Source organism: Microcebus murinus, chromosome X (genome assembly GCF_040939455.1).
Source record: "Microcebus murinus isolate Inina chromosome X, M.murinus_Inina_mat1.0, whole genome shotgun sequence".
Taxonomy (NCBI): Eukaryota; Metazoa; Chordata; class Mammalia; order Primates; family Cheirogaleidae; genus Microcebus; species Microcebus murinus.
The window spans coordinates 120,670,883-120,684,220 of NC_134136.1; the positions used below are offsets into that span (position 1 = coordinate 120,670,883).

At 39.5% G+C, this 13,338-nt stretch overlaps 1 protein-coding gene and 1 pseudogene across 2 annotated transcripts in view; one reads left to right on the forward strand and one right to left on the reverse strand.

The window, feature by feature from the left end:
- Positions 1-13,338, reverse strand: part of SLC9A7 (solute carrier family 9 member A7) — a 176,898-nt gene that overhangs the window by 124,280 nt on the left and 39,280 nt on the right. The window lies entirely within an intron of this gene.
- Positions 5,106-11,112, forward strand: LOC109730251 (large ribosomal subunit protein uL16-like; annotated as a pseudogene).

The following is a 13,338-nucleotide window of genomic DNA, read 5'->3' on the forward strand; positions in this document are numbered from 1 at the left end:
AAGGCTTTGGTGAATGGTAAGATATGGATCCCACTTACACAAGTGAGAAAGTCCAGTAGGAAAGCTGGTTTTAAAAATGGAAGATGCTGGCCGGGCGCGGTGGCTCACGCCTGTAATCCTAGCACTTTGGGACGCGAGGCGGGCGGATTGCTCAAGATCAGGAGTTCGAAACCAGCCTGAGCAAGACCCTGTCTCTACCAAAAATAGAAATAAATTAATTGACCAACTAAAAAAATATATATACAAAAAATTAGCCAGGCATGGTGGCACATGCCTGTAGTCCCAGCTACTCGGGAGGCTGAGGCAGTAGGATCGCTGAGCCCCGGAGATTGAGGTTGCTGTGAGCCAGGCTGATGCCACGGCACTCACTCTAGCCTGGGCAACAAAGTGAGACTCTGTCTCAAAAAAAAAAAAAAATGGAAGATGCTAACTATATTATTACATATGCTGATTTTAAATAGAGCATGGCACGTTCAGGTGGAAATGGCCCAATGGATGGGAGTATTTGTCTCCAGGGAAGAGAACAGAATAAATTTCTCTTCAGGGAGAAGGAGAGACTGGTTTTTCAGTTTGCCTTCTCTTGTAACTTTTGAATTTTATACTATGATATGTATTACCTTGTCAAACAATTAATTCTCAAACATAGTGACTTTCAGAACTATATTGTAGGAATACATTCAGGACTGACTATAAAGACCTGGAAGGCAACTATGCAAGAATGATATCTAAAGCCACAGATCAGATAGCCAAAGTTATCAGAGCAGGGACTGCCCCTTGGACATTTCCACATTTAGACAGAGTGAAAACAGGGACAACTGGGCAAACAGAAGGATCCCCGTGTGACAGAAAAAACCTCATTCAGAAATACAACTAAATGTATCATGGAATGTACCTAGAATAGGGGGGCAGACAGTGGGGGGCCCCCATAGATTTAAAGGGAAGAGAATAAAGGTTTTTCTCAGTGTTACTCAGCAAAATTGTCATATGTGGCCGGGCACAGTGGCCCACACCTGTAATCCTAGCACTCTGGGAGGCCGAGGCGGGAGGATCATTTGAGCTCAGGAGTTCGAGACCAGCCTGAGCAAGAGTGAGACCCCATCTCTACTAAAAATAGAATGAAATTAGCTGGACAACTAAAAATATATAGAGAAAAAATTAGCTACGCATGGTGGTACATGCCTGTAGTCCCAGCTACTTGGGAGGCTGAGGCAGAAGGATCGCTTGAGCCCAGGAGTTTGAGGTTGCTGTGAGCTAGGCTGATGCCACAACACTCTAGCCCGGGCAACAAAGTGAGACTCTGTCTCAAAAAAAAAAAAATTGCCATACGTTACATGTGATTGGCAAACTGTGGGAGCAAACCAGATTCGCTGTTTGTGTTGCCCTTAAGAGCCTGGGAATCCCCAAACTGCAAGGTGACTCACCTGGAATGCACCTGAGATTCACTTAGGGAAAAAACAGTCCACTGTGTGGTATCTGGTTTGGAAAAATACTGTGAAAAAAAAGAGGAAGAAAGGAAAATCTCCAAAAGTCAGATGGTGAGACCACCCATGTAAGGGAAAAGATACAGTGCCTGGCCTGGGCCAGTAGTGGAAATAGGGGACAAGGTTATTTCAACAAGCCAACAAGGAGATGGGCCCATCAGCTTTTGCTAGTTCATTAATATATATGAGCATATCATAACCAATTGCCTCTGTTCCTACTCTGTCCTCTCTAAGCAACTTTCTAATGACAACCTGGGGTACAGTCCCCTGCAGCTTGCCTACTCAGAGAAAATGCTCTGCTCAGCCTGAACATACATTCTGTTCTGCAACAGTCAAATTTCTTATCATAAATGCATCAACTGGCACTCTGGTTTAGATTCAGGCTCTCTGAGTCTGATTAACGTGAGCCTGCCCCTGAGAGACAGAGTCACCCAGGCTGCTGACAATTTCGGCCTTTGAGCTGGCAGTGTCATTGTCTACAGCAAGAATCCTCAAACTTTTTTAAACAGGGGGCCAGTTCACTGTCCCTCAGACTGTTGGAGAGTGTGCACTGTGGGCCTGGGATGAGTTGGCTGCTAAGCAGGACAGGCAGTGGCAGCAAAAACACCCAGAGGACCAGATAAATGTGCTAGGTGGCCCGTATGTGGCCCACGAGCCATAGTTTGAGGACGCCTGCGAGATAGAGGCTGGGCAAAGATGCATGCTCCCTGTGTGGCCTCTTGCAGCCTGCCAGTCACACCTGTGACACAGGCCTTAACATCAAATTGCAACAGCATCGGCAACTGTTCTTATTCCAGTTCTATTTCACAGCTCACTCCTGTAATGACAACTATGGCTCTGTCTTTCATGTTGATTTTAAGGGTGATCCACTATTTTCTCTTAATTCAATCACTTCATATTGGGTAAAAGTCACTGTTAAGAGCCATCAGAAAACACCTTGGCATAAACAAATCACAAAAATCTCAAACACACAGATTCTTCATCATTCATCATTGAAATAACTGTCCTACTTTGACATGGTTGACTGAGCACTGCACACAGAAAGTAGGCTGTATCCTCTCCTTCCCTAGTCCCATTCCCTCCCTTCTATCTCTCAGGCGACTATCATTCATTCTAGTCTGTATCCAGCCCAGGGGTTACTAAATATACACATCCATAAATATATAATATTCTTTTGCTTGTTTTAACTTGCATAAATAGTAACACATAGAATTAGAAAGCAGGTGTAGCTGCTGGAACAAAGATCAAAATAACAGTGGCTCAACAAGACAGAAGTTGATTTTTCCCCTGCAGAAGAGTCGGAGTATAAGTATTCCTGGGATGAAATGGTAGCTTCCCCCGACCTACAATCGGCCTGCTATACCACCCAGTGGGTGTTGCCCTCACCACCAGGCCCAGGAGTCAGGAAGAAGGAAATGAGAAAAGGACAAGGAAAGGCACTCCCTTTCCCTTTAAGGACAAAGCCTCTAAATTACACACACTACTTCCACTCACATCCTATTGGCCAAGTACTTGGTCATATGGTCACATCTGGCTGCAAAAGAGGCAAGAAAATAAGTCATCTTTCTGGGAGGCCATTTATCCTAAGATTCTAGTACTACGGAAGAAATGGAAAGCTGTTACTGGGGTACAAGTGGCATTTTATGCCATATTAACTAAGTGGATTTTTATTTTTTCACTCCATATTATGGTTTTTGAGAGCTATTCATGTTGAAGCATAAAAATTCAGGCGGTTCATTGCTATTCAGTTGTATATTGTACACTGCCTTGTATAAGGGCTCAGTGACAGATTTGCTTTAGAATTTAAGATCAAAATTCTAAATGTGGTACATAAATATACCACAATTTATTAAACCATGCCCCTACTGCCAGGCACCTGGGTCTTTTAAACACACTATGTTTACAAAATGTTTGAATCACATCAGGGGAAATGTTAAATTAGTGAAATCCCAAATTATAGGGATCAGTCTCAGGTACATTCAGGTTGTTTTGTAAAGCCTTTAATGTGCCCCAGCAAGCCAACTAAAATAGAAACTGACAATACTGAACTATAATATAGAAGGAGGAAGTAAAGTCATGGTTCTCCTAGACTTTCTGCTACTGTAATCAAGTATTACATGGTATTCTCAGTTTCTTGAAAACTGATACAAAAGGAAACGTTGTGTACCATTTAATTCTCATCATCTGAAAAAAGGAAATAAGCCAGTTAAGAGAAATAAATGTTTGCTTAATCCTAAATTCTGAAACAAAGCTGTCAGATGAGTTCTTATCTGAGGGTCAATTAGCAAGAAAGGATAACATCTTTAAGAAGTAGTTATATAGAAAATGCACAAGGCTTCTCTAGAATGATTCTTGGTTGACCTTTAACAAGCAGAGAACTTAATATTAAAAGTTTTTCCCACAGAGAGTCAGGTTTTTGCCCCAGGTTCATGTCAACGTGGGTCCTGCCCGCAAGGGGATATCCATGAAAACTTGACCACTCCAGAACGGCCAATTCTCCTCCAGTCCAATATTTTCAGAGACCATACTATTATATTAGTGATTCTGCTATTATTAGGGGGTTTTCTTCTCTCCTGTAATTAACTTCAAGATTTTAAGCCATTTTGGAGAAGTGAAAAGATATTGGTTTTTTTTTTTTTTTTTGTAACTGTAAAACATCCAAATATAGTACCTTCCTTTTCACATTTACTCATATTAGGTAGTTATTTTTACTCTACCCCAATATATTACACTCAATGTTTTTTACTTCTTCTCATTACTCTAAGTAATGTGCCCCAAACAGAAAAAAGTACATTTTAGTATGTTAAGAGACAACCAGTGCAGTGTAAGAAATACTCATTTAGCACCCACTTTGTACTAATTATTTTACTTAAGATATTAGCTCCTTAATTTTCACCCATGACTTCATGAGGTAGGGGTTATTAACACCACTTTACATTTAGGAAAACAGGATCTTTAAGAGTAAATAACTTGCTGATAAACTGTAGAACCTCATCACCCTGACATGCTGCTTTCCCAGTCCTCCCAACTCTACTTCTCAAGCATTCTTCCTGGTCCCCTCTTCTCCTTACTATCATTACTCTGGTTCTAGCTTCCTGCCTGGATTTTCTGCAATAATTTCTCAACTATCTTCCCACCATTCCACCTGGTTCCCCAATCATCCATTCTCCAACAGCCATCAGACTAATTTCTTTGAATCACAAAGGAGGTTTGTCATGCCATGGCTCTGCTTAAAATTCTTGAGCAACTTCATCATCCACGGGAAAAAAAATCCAAGGTCCACAAAGACCTGGCATCTGCTACCTCTCCATTTTCACTACATAACACCATCTGCACCCACATATAAATGCTTTTCACATTCAACTCCTTAGAATTCCCCATATACACCTTGTTGCCCTCTCCTTTATCTAGCAATATTGTCCTTCAAGATCTCACTCACTGCATTGGCAGAGAAAAGAAAAGAAGGGGGCCCCAGCTGATGAAACCTATTATCCAGATAAACCCTGAGAATCTCTGAGACGATATATTAAAGCAAAACAACCTACATTTTTAGACTTCCCAGGCTATATCCTGAATTCCTAGAGCAAAACCTCTCAAAAAAGTGATAAAGCATCATATGAGGGGATGTTAAAGGTAAGTCTCCTGGTACAAGAAAATCCAAACTTAAGAACAAATGGAATGAACAAATGACTTCAAATCAGCATTTCCACAAAATGATCACTGCTGGTCCACATACACATAATGATATTAATAATGATTTTTAAATATTTTTTCTTATTATCTTTATGATCCTATCTGTAGACATAACTTGATTTGAACTGATCTTATAAAATTTCAGGAAATAATTATTATTAATAAAGTTTAATATACCAGTCTGTTGAGATTCCAGTGCTCCAATAGATAAGGTTCTTTCCACTTCTAAAATTAAATCACTTAATGAGAATTGCCAGAAAGAGATCTTTTAAATAATTCTCCAGCATGGTAGAGAACACCTAAGATTTGTTTCTACTGTTCTACTCCTATCAGCCAGAAGAACAGTGGAATTTTCAAAGATGCAAATAGTTCCCCTTGGTCATATTATCCTGAATGGAAATTAGAGATGCCAGAGAATAGGAGACAGAGGGAAAAGGGCACGCTCCTCAGCCTCTGGCTACTCTGGCTTCCAAAACTAGAAGCAAAAGATTCTTTTGCTTTTCCAATCCACCCACTAAGCTTCCAAGGATAAGTAAGTTTGCTTTAAAATTCAATTCCCCATGGGGTCATCTTCAGATGCTGCATGGTTTTAAGTTATTATAATTAATCACAACACAGCACAGCTTCCAAAGTGAAGGCCCAGGGTTGAGAAAAGACCCTCCCAGCCATGCATCACCAGTAATCCACCAAGGGCTACAGGGATTCTCAGACAACATCTCAGCAATCATGAAGAGGGCAATCAGGGCTTTGCCACTATCATCCTCACCAGCTAGAGTGAGTACGGAAGAGTAGCCCATAAATAAATAAATGTAGAGAAAAGATAATTATGTATTTTGGTAAGTCTAGTTCAGGCGTCCTCAAACTATGGCCCGCGGGCCACATGCAGGACGCCTAGCACATTTATCCGGCCCTCTGGGTGTTTTTGCCGCAGCTGCCTGTCCTGCTTAGCAGCCGACTCGTCCCGGGCCCACAGTGTGCACTCTTCAACGGTCTGAGGGACAATGAACTGGTCCCCTGTTTAAAAAGTTTGAGGACCCCTGGTCTAGTTAATGAAGGCAGCAGCATTCAGTAGCAAGATACTTTTTTTTTCATTTTGCTTCCTACATCCTCAATAAACATATAACTTCATGCTTTGAACTATTAAATGCACAAACACTGGAACAACCATGGGTTTCCTATTTTAATGGCAAAGGTTGATAAAGCTATTTTGATGATCCTGGGGTCTAAGAAAATTCTGCCTCTGGTTTCTTGTGGAAGGAGGAGGCACTGGATACTAGGGTCAACAACAGCCTTAATAGCACTTGGCCCCCAAAGGCAAAGGTGTTCCACATATAAGTAGCCTCTGAATATGGGTTTCAAAACAAACATAAAGCCTTACCTTAGAGTTTTAGTATGTTTTAGAATCATCATTGCCTTAATGTTTAAATACCTATTCAAGTCCTCCTAATAAGGGAGAAATTCCCACTTGATTATAGCTTTTGGTAGATATAAATACAATGATCTATTTTTTTAAAAAAATCTTGTTTCTGTGATGATGTTTGTTAATCTATCTAATAGAGTGATTTGCAGAAAAATGGAGAATAGAGACTGACAGAAACAACTTTATGTACAAGTAAGCACTGGTTCCCCCCAAACCTTAGTTACCTGAATTATTCTAAGGTTATTTGTGAAAACTAAAATTCCATGAGGCAAGGAAAGAATTTTAATACCTCTATTTATGAGCTTTAATTTCAGTATTACACATAAAGAACTGGAGTATTAAAGAAAGTAGCCAAACGAGAGATAGATGCTCAAAAATAACATTAAATAGGTTATTTGAGCACTCTAAAATTTTATATGACAAAGTTATTCCTTCTTTGTGCCTGCAGGTCATTGTATTAATAACACTGGGATGGCAATTTATTAGATGTGGTACACAAGCTCTATTGTGGGCTCAAAGCAAAGGTCCAGGGAAAACCTCCAGAAGATTCTTTCCTAGTAAGCAAGTAACATTTTGTCATTTTAGGGCACCACATGAAACCAATTGTCACTCACAGCTTCTGTCACAGAGTGGGATGTGTCATGCTTCACTCGGTGCAAAATATGACAATGAAAAAAACCAACAAGTTGATCAATCTATTTCAGCAGTCTCTGCTCAGCCAGCAATGTGAGGAGCTGGCATGCTGTGATGAAGCATTAGGCTGCTTACAATGCCGACCTAGAAATCAAATCACCGTTTTGTAGCAAGGAATGAAAATCATGATGAAAAAGCTACAGCTGATCTCACTACCTAGCAAAGGAAAGATGGATAAGATACAATCACCACCACATATAACTGGTAGACTTAATGTAAGGGGTAATATAATAATTTATGTATTATAGGTTCATCTTGGAAAAGGAATAATTTGCTTCATTTGCTATGACTAACATGCCTGGTCGGACAGCCTGTCTACTAACAATGAGGTTTCTTCCAAAAAAGGGAAAAACACAACAAAGCAATGTCTGAATCCCCTTTGCTCAGATCTCACCTTGGTTTCCTCCCAAAGCAAACTCACTCACTCCCCTATGAAGAGGCAAAGTAGGGCACTGCAGGAGTATCAAAGCCATGAACCCTGCCAAGGATGCCAAGAAGAGGGGAAAATACACCTCTGACCCCAAGAATTTGGGAGAAGGGGCTGTTTCAGTAGCATAGGGAGTCAACAGATGTAATATGAGGCTCTAAAATCATAGAATAGGCCCTCCATGGTAGTAAGACAGGGGTACAAGTCAAAGGACAGGTGCTATCTTCACCTATGCACAGCATAAGGAATCCGTGCTCCCTGGAAACTGCCCAGTAATGTCACCCTGTGCGGCTGTAATCTGTGTGAGTGTTCTGGCTCAGTCATAACAATGACATCTTAAAAACTATTAATTCCACTCATTCCCTATGAGGAAGAATGGAGACAAGCAGCCTCAGGAATCAGAAGGGTTCAGAGCAGGGAGTCTAGAGCCAGACTGCCTGGTTTCAAAGCTCAGCTTCACCATTTGCTAAACTAGATGACTTGGGCAAGTCACTTCACTTCTTTGTGCCTCAGTCTTCTCATCAGTAAACTGTAAATGGTATTGAGTTGTTATGAGGAATTAAATGAGTTAATATTTATAAAATGCCTGGAATAGTGCTTGGCACATCTTAAGCACTGTTTATAATTTTTTTAATTAAAATAAAAACTTCAAAAATGTTTACACAACTAGGAAGAGCCCCTGGCTCCATTCAGACCACTCACCAGAGCTGTAGTTGGAGTTCTGTTCTCCCTTCTGCCCCAGCCCATCTGCCGGAGCTGCCAAAAGGAGTCTCGGTGCCTGTTGTGGGGGCAAATGCTCTTCACTCTTCTCACCTTCTCGTTGCTCTGACCCTGATTCAGATCCCCCCATCCTCAACCCAAACCAAGTTCATAATGCTAACCTCTCACTCCAAGGCGTCAGTGCAGTGGCAGAGCTGTGGTGATGAGGTCAAGCTGGCAACCAGACTCCCAAGATACAAACAGGTTTCATTTAATACAACATTTACTTAGTTTTATAGAAGGATATGGGATGGAGAATACCTCAGGGACAGCAGCTTCATCTCAACAGGAGGCCCAGCAGCTACCGAAGTATCCAGCTTCTTCTGCCCCCTCATCCACACAGGTCATATATGACTGCCACGGATGACAGGCAAGATGTTTGTAGGTCTTATTGATGATGAAAAGAAGCCACAGCCCCTTTTCCTGCCAATCTTTTATGCCACTCTCAGGCATGCTAAAGGTCTCCATGCTAATTTACAGCTCCCCAACCCAGTGGCAACTCCATACAACAACTAAGGCAGGCATCATATCCCCCAATTATCTTAGCTCTGCTGTTTTCAAAGACACAGAATATGGGAAACTGAAAACAACACAAGCCTTTGCTCATAAATGCCAACCCTCTTTTTAATAGAATGGAGCCTTAGGCCCCCAAATGGTATCTGAGGCCCCCTACAATCTGTTCCCTGAATATATTTCCTGTCTCATCTCCTACAACTGATCTCCTCATGCCCCAAACTCAGCCACACAGCCTGCCTTGGCCTTAGGTTCACCGTACATAGGTGTGCTCCACTCAGAGTGTCAACTCAGGGGTAGAAACCTTTTCTTTATTTCCTCTTCCTATCACCTAGCATGACAGCATAGCCTCTTAAATACTAAAAACTCAGGAAAACATTAACTTCATTTAAGCAATGAATGAAGCTGGGTCACAATTATTTTGCTATGGTGAAGGAAAGTTACGAAGTTTTAAAAGTCCCAATGTCTGGATGTCAGTGATCCTTACACACATGAAATGTTAAAGGCCACAAGCTTCATCCAAACCACTCTCTTGATTCCTACAAGAGGAGGAGGACACCCCAGAGGGATCATGAAGCTAATTTCTTAATAACATTCTGTGTGTAGTGTTCACACAGCCATCCTTGTGAGTAGAGCCTATGCCCCCGTACAACGAACAGTCAACAAATGCTTGGGTATTCAACATATGACTTAATCCTGTGAAAATCATGATTGAGCTTACTTGGATTTCTTCATGGAAAGATTAAAATCTGTACTTAATAGGCAATACCAAAGTAAACACAAGGAAACAACCAATATAAATTAGGGACGGTCCAAAGTTTCACTTAGGCAAAAATCACCTCCAGTCTTCAGAAGTAACTGAACATCTCCTGCAATGTAATTTTTGGTATCCTTTAGCTGTTAGTAACCAATGACCATGTGATGGCGTAGGTTGTCATCAAATACAAGCAACATAACAAATTGAGTAATATAAACAAGGCACGTCATTTGTATTTATTAAGTCTATTTGTAAGTTGGAGTAAAAATTGCCTTATGTGTTTTATATGTAGAAATCCTACTAATCTCATGAGGGATATTCATCTTTATTATTTTAAGAATAAAATGCTGATTAATGACTGTGAGAGCTGTTAATTTGATATACAAAATAGTTTACTTATTAAGAATGCATTAAAAAAGCCCAAACCATAAAGAAAAAATCTGATAAGTTGGATTTAAAATTTAAAATTTCTACTCTTCAAAAGACATTGTTAAGGAAATGAAAAAACAAGCCACAGAAAGATAGAAAATACCATAAACCACTTATCTGATAAAGGATTGGTACCCTCAAAATATAAACAACTCAATAGAAAGATAAAAAAAAAAATTAAAAATGGGAAAAAATATAAACAGACTTCACTGAAGAAGTTATGGATGGCAAATAAGCATAAGAAAAGCTGTTCAGCTCTTTTCCTTCAGTGCAGTGAGTAAGCACGGCTTCTAGCTGCCACCTAAGATCCTGGTATTGCAAAGGGCAATCGCCCCAGCCAGTGTTACCAGTATTGTAAGAACAAGCCATACCCAAAGTCTCATTTCTGCTGAGTCATTCCTGATGCCAAGGTTTGCATCTCTGACCTGGGGCAGAAGAAGGCAAAAGTGGATGAGTTCCCACTCTGTGACCACATGGTGTCAAATGAATATGAACAGCTCTCCTCCAAAGCCCTAGAGGCTGCCCATATTTGTGCCAACAAGTACATGGTAAAAAGCTGTGGAAAAGATGGTTTTCATAGCCGAGTGCGCCTTCACCCCTTCCATGTTATCCGCATCAACAAGATGTTGTCCCATGTGGGGGCTGACAGGCTCCAGACAGGTATGTGTGGTGCCTTTAGAAAGCCCCAGGGCACTGTGGCCAGGGTTTCACGTTGGCCAAGTCATCATATCCATCTGCAACAAACTGTAGAACAAGGAGCATGTGACCGAGGGCCTACAGAGCCAAGTTGAAGTTCCCTGACCACTAGAAGATCCACATTTCAAAGAAGTAGGGCTTTACCAAGTTTAATGTGGATGAATTTGAAGACATGGTAGCTCAGAAGCAGCTCATCCTAGATGGTTGTGGCCCCCTGGACAAGTGGTGGGCCCTGCACTCATGAAGGCTTCCACTGTGCTGTTCCCTCATTTGTGCCCACCAATAAATCCTACTTCCTGTCCACTTAAAATAAGAAGAAAAACTGTTCAACATCATTAGTTATTAGGTAGATGCAAATTAAAATAGCAATAAGATACCATTTCACACTAGAATGACTAAAATTAAAAATTCCTAAATGACAAAAATTGGTAAGGATTTGGAACAACTGGAAATCTTATATACTGCTGCTAGAAATGCAAAATATTCAGATCCTTTGTAAAAGGTCGCCAGGTTTTTATAAAGTTAAACATACACTTAACATGCAACCCAGAAATCTCACTGTTGAGTATTTATCCAACAGAAATGAAAACACATGCCCACACAAAGACGTGTAAGCAAATGTTCATAGCAGCTTTATTTATAATGCCTCAGAACTTAAAACAACCCAAATGTTCAATAAATGGTGAATGTGTAAGTAAACTGTGATTCATCCATTCATCCATACTATGGACTACTACTCAGCAACAAAATAAGGAACAAACTATGGATACACATAACAACATTGATGAATCTCAAAAGCATTATGCTAAGTAAAATAAGCTAGACACAAAAGGCTATATAATAACTGATTTCATTTATACAAAGTCGTAAAAAGGGAAAAACTATGTATAGAGAAAATAGATCAGTAGATGCCAAGAGCTGAGGGTAGGAGAAGGGCATGTTCCACAAAAATTAATAAAGTCTTTTGGTGGGATAGAAATCAAAACCAAATCTATATCTTGATCTTGGTGATGGTTACACAGTTGTCAAAACTCATCGAACTGTATATTTAAAAGGAATGAATTGTATATAAACTATAGCTCAATAAACCTGGCTTTTAAAAAGGAATATATAAAAAATAAATAGGTAAATAGACACTGAATATTTGTTGAGTGAATTAATGGATGAAGGTGCAACAGTTAAATAACTTAAGGAAAAACAACATATCTGGTTAAGCCAACAAATATCTAAAAATTTAAGTATAAGATAGAATAATAGTTATTATATTATAATTCTAATCTTTGTGGAATTATTTGGTATATTAGCATTTATAAAATCAATAAAACAAACTTTTAGAGTTGCATTTAATTTTTAGTCACCTCTTTGGTATCATACACATACAATCTAATGAACTCACATGCAGTCTAGCAGCTGATAGTACTGAGAAATTATCTCTTGCCTTGTAATGTCAAACTTTAAAAATATGACTCCTGATGTTTTTAATAAAATTGTAGTAATTAGGCTGGGTGCAGTGGCTCATGCCTGTAATCTCAGCATTTGGGAGGCTGAGGTAGGAGGATTGCTTGAGGCTGGGAGTTTGAGACCAGCCTGGGCAACAGTGAGACCATCCAAAATTGTAAATGCATTTACCCTTTAACCCAACAATCCCACTCCTCGAAACCTATCCCAGAGATACACCCATACATGTATAAGATGTTCCAGGTTACCCATTCAGTATTTCTTGATTACCATAAGATGGTAAACAACCCTAGTGCCCACCAACAAAGGGTTATATTATGGCACATCTGTACAATAGAATACCTATAAAATAAAAGAATGAAGAGCAACTCTCTGTACTAATATGGAAACATCTCTAGGACAACTTAAATGAAAAACACAAGGTGCAGTACAGAACACATGGTATACTACCTTTTGTGAGAGAAAAGGTAGAAATTAGCACATATATTTGCATTGCTTTGTATTTATGTAAACAAACACTGGAACAACAACCAACAAGAGTGGTTACTACAATGTCAAGGAGAAATGGAGAAAATGGGTAGGGCATACCTTTTCGATGTGTCTCTTTTAAATTTGCTTTTATATGTAGACCCTGTAAATGTATTAACTGTTCAAAAAATAATAAGTATTTGCAAAAAAAGACTCAAGAATGGCAAAAATAGATAATACTACATAATACATTATTAAAGGCAATATACACATTATATAAACCTAAAAAGATAATTTGTTACTATCTATAGCAAAGAATTTGCTGCTAGCAGACCTACTTTATAAGAAATACTCAGGGAAGTCTTTCAGGCCTAAAGGAAATGATACTGGACAATAACTCAAATCCACACAAAGAAATTATGAGCACTAGAAAATGTAAAAATATGAGTAACTATAAAAAACTGCATAAATATATATTTTTTTCTCTTTCTTTTCTAAACATTTAAAGAGACATAAAATCAGATGGAACAATAATTATAATGCT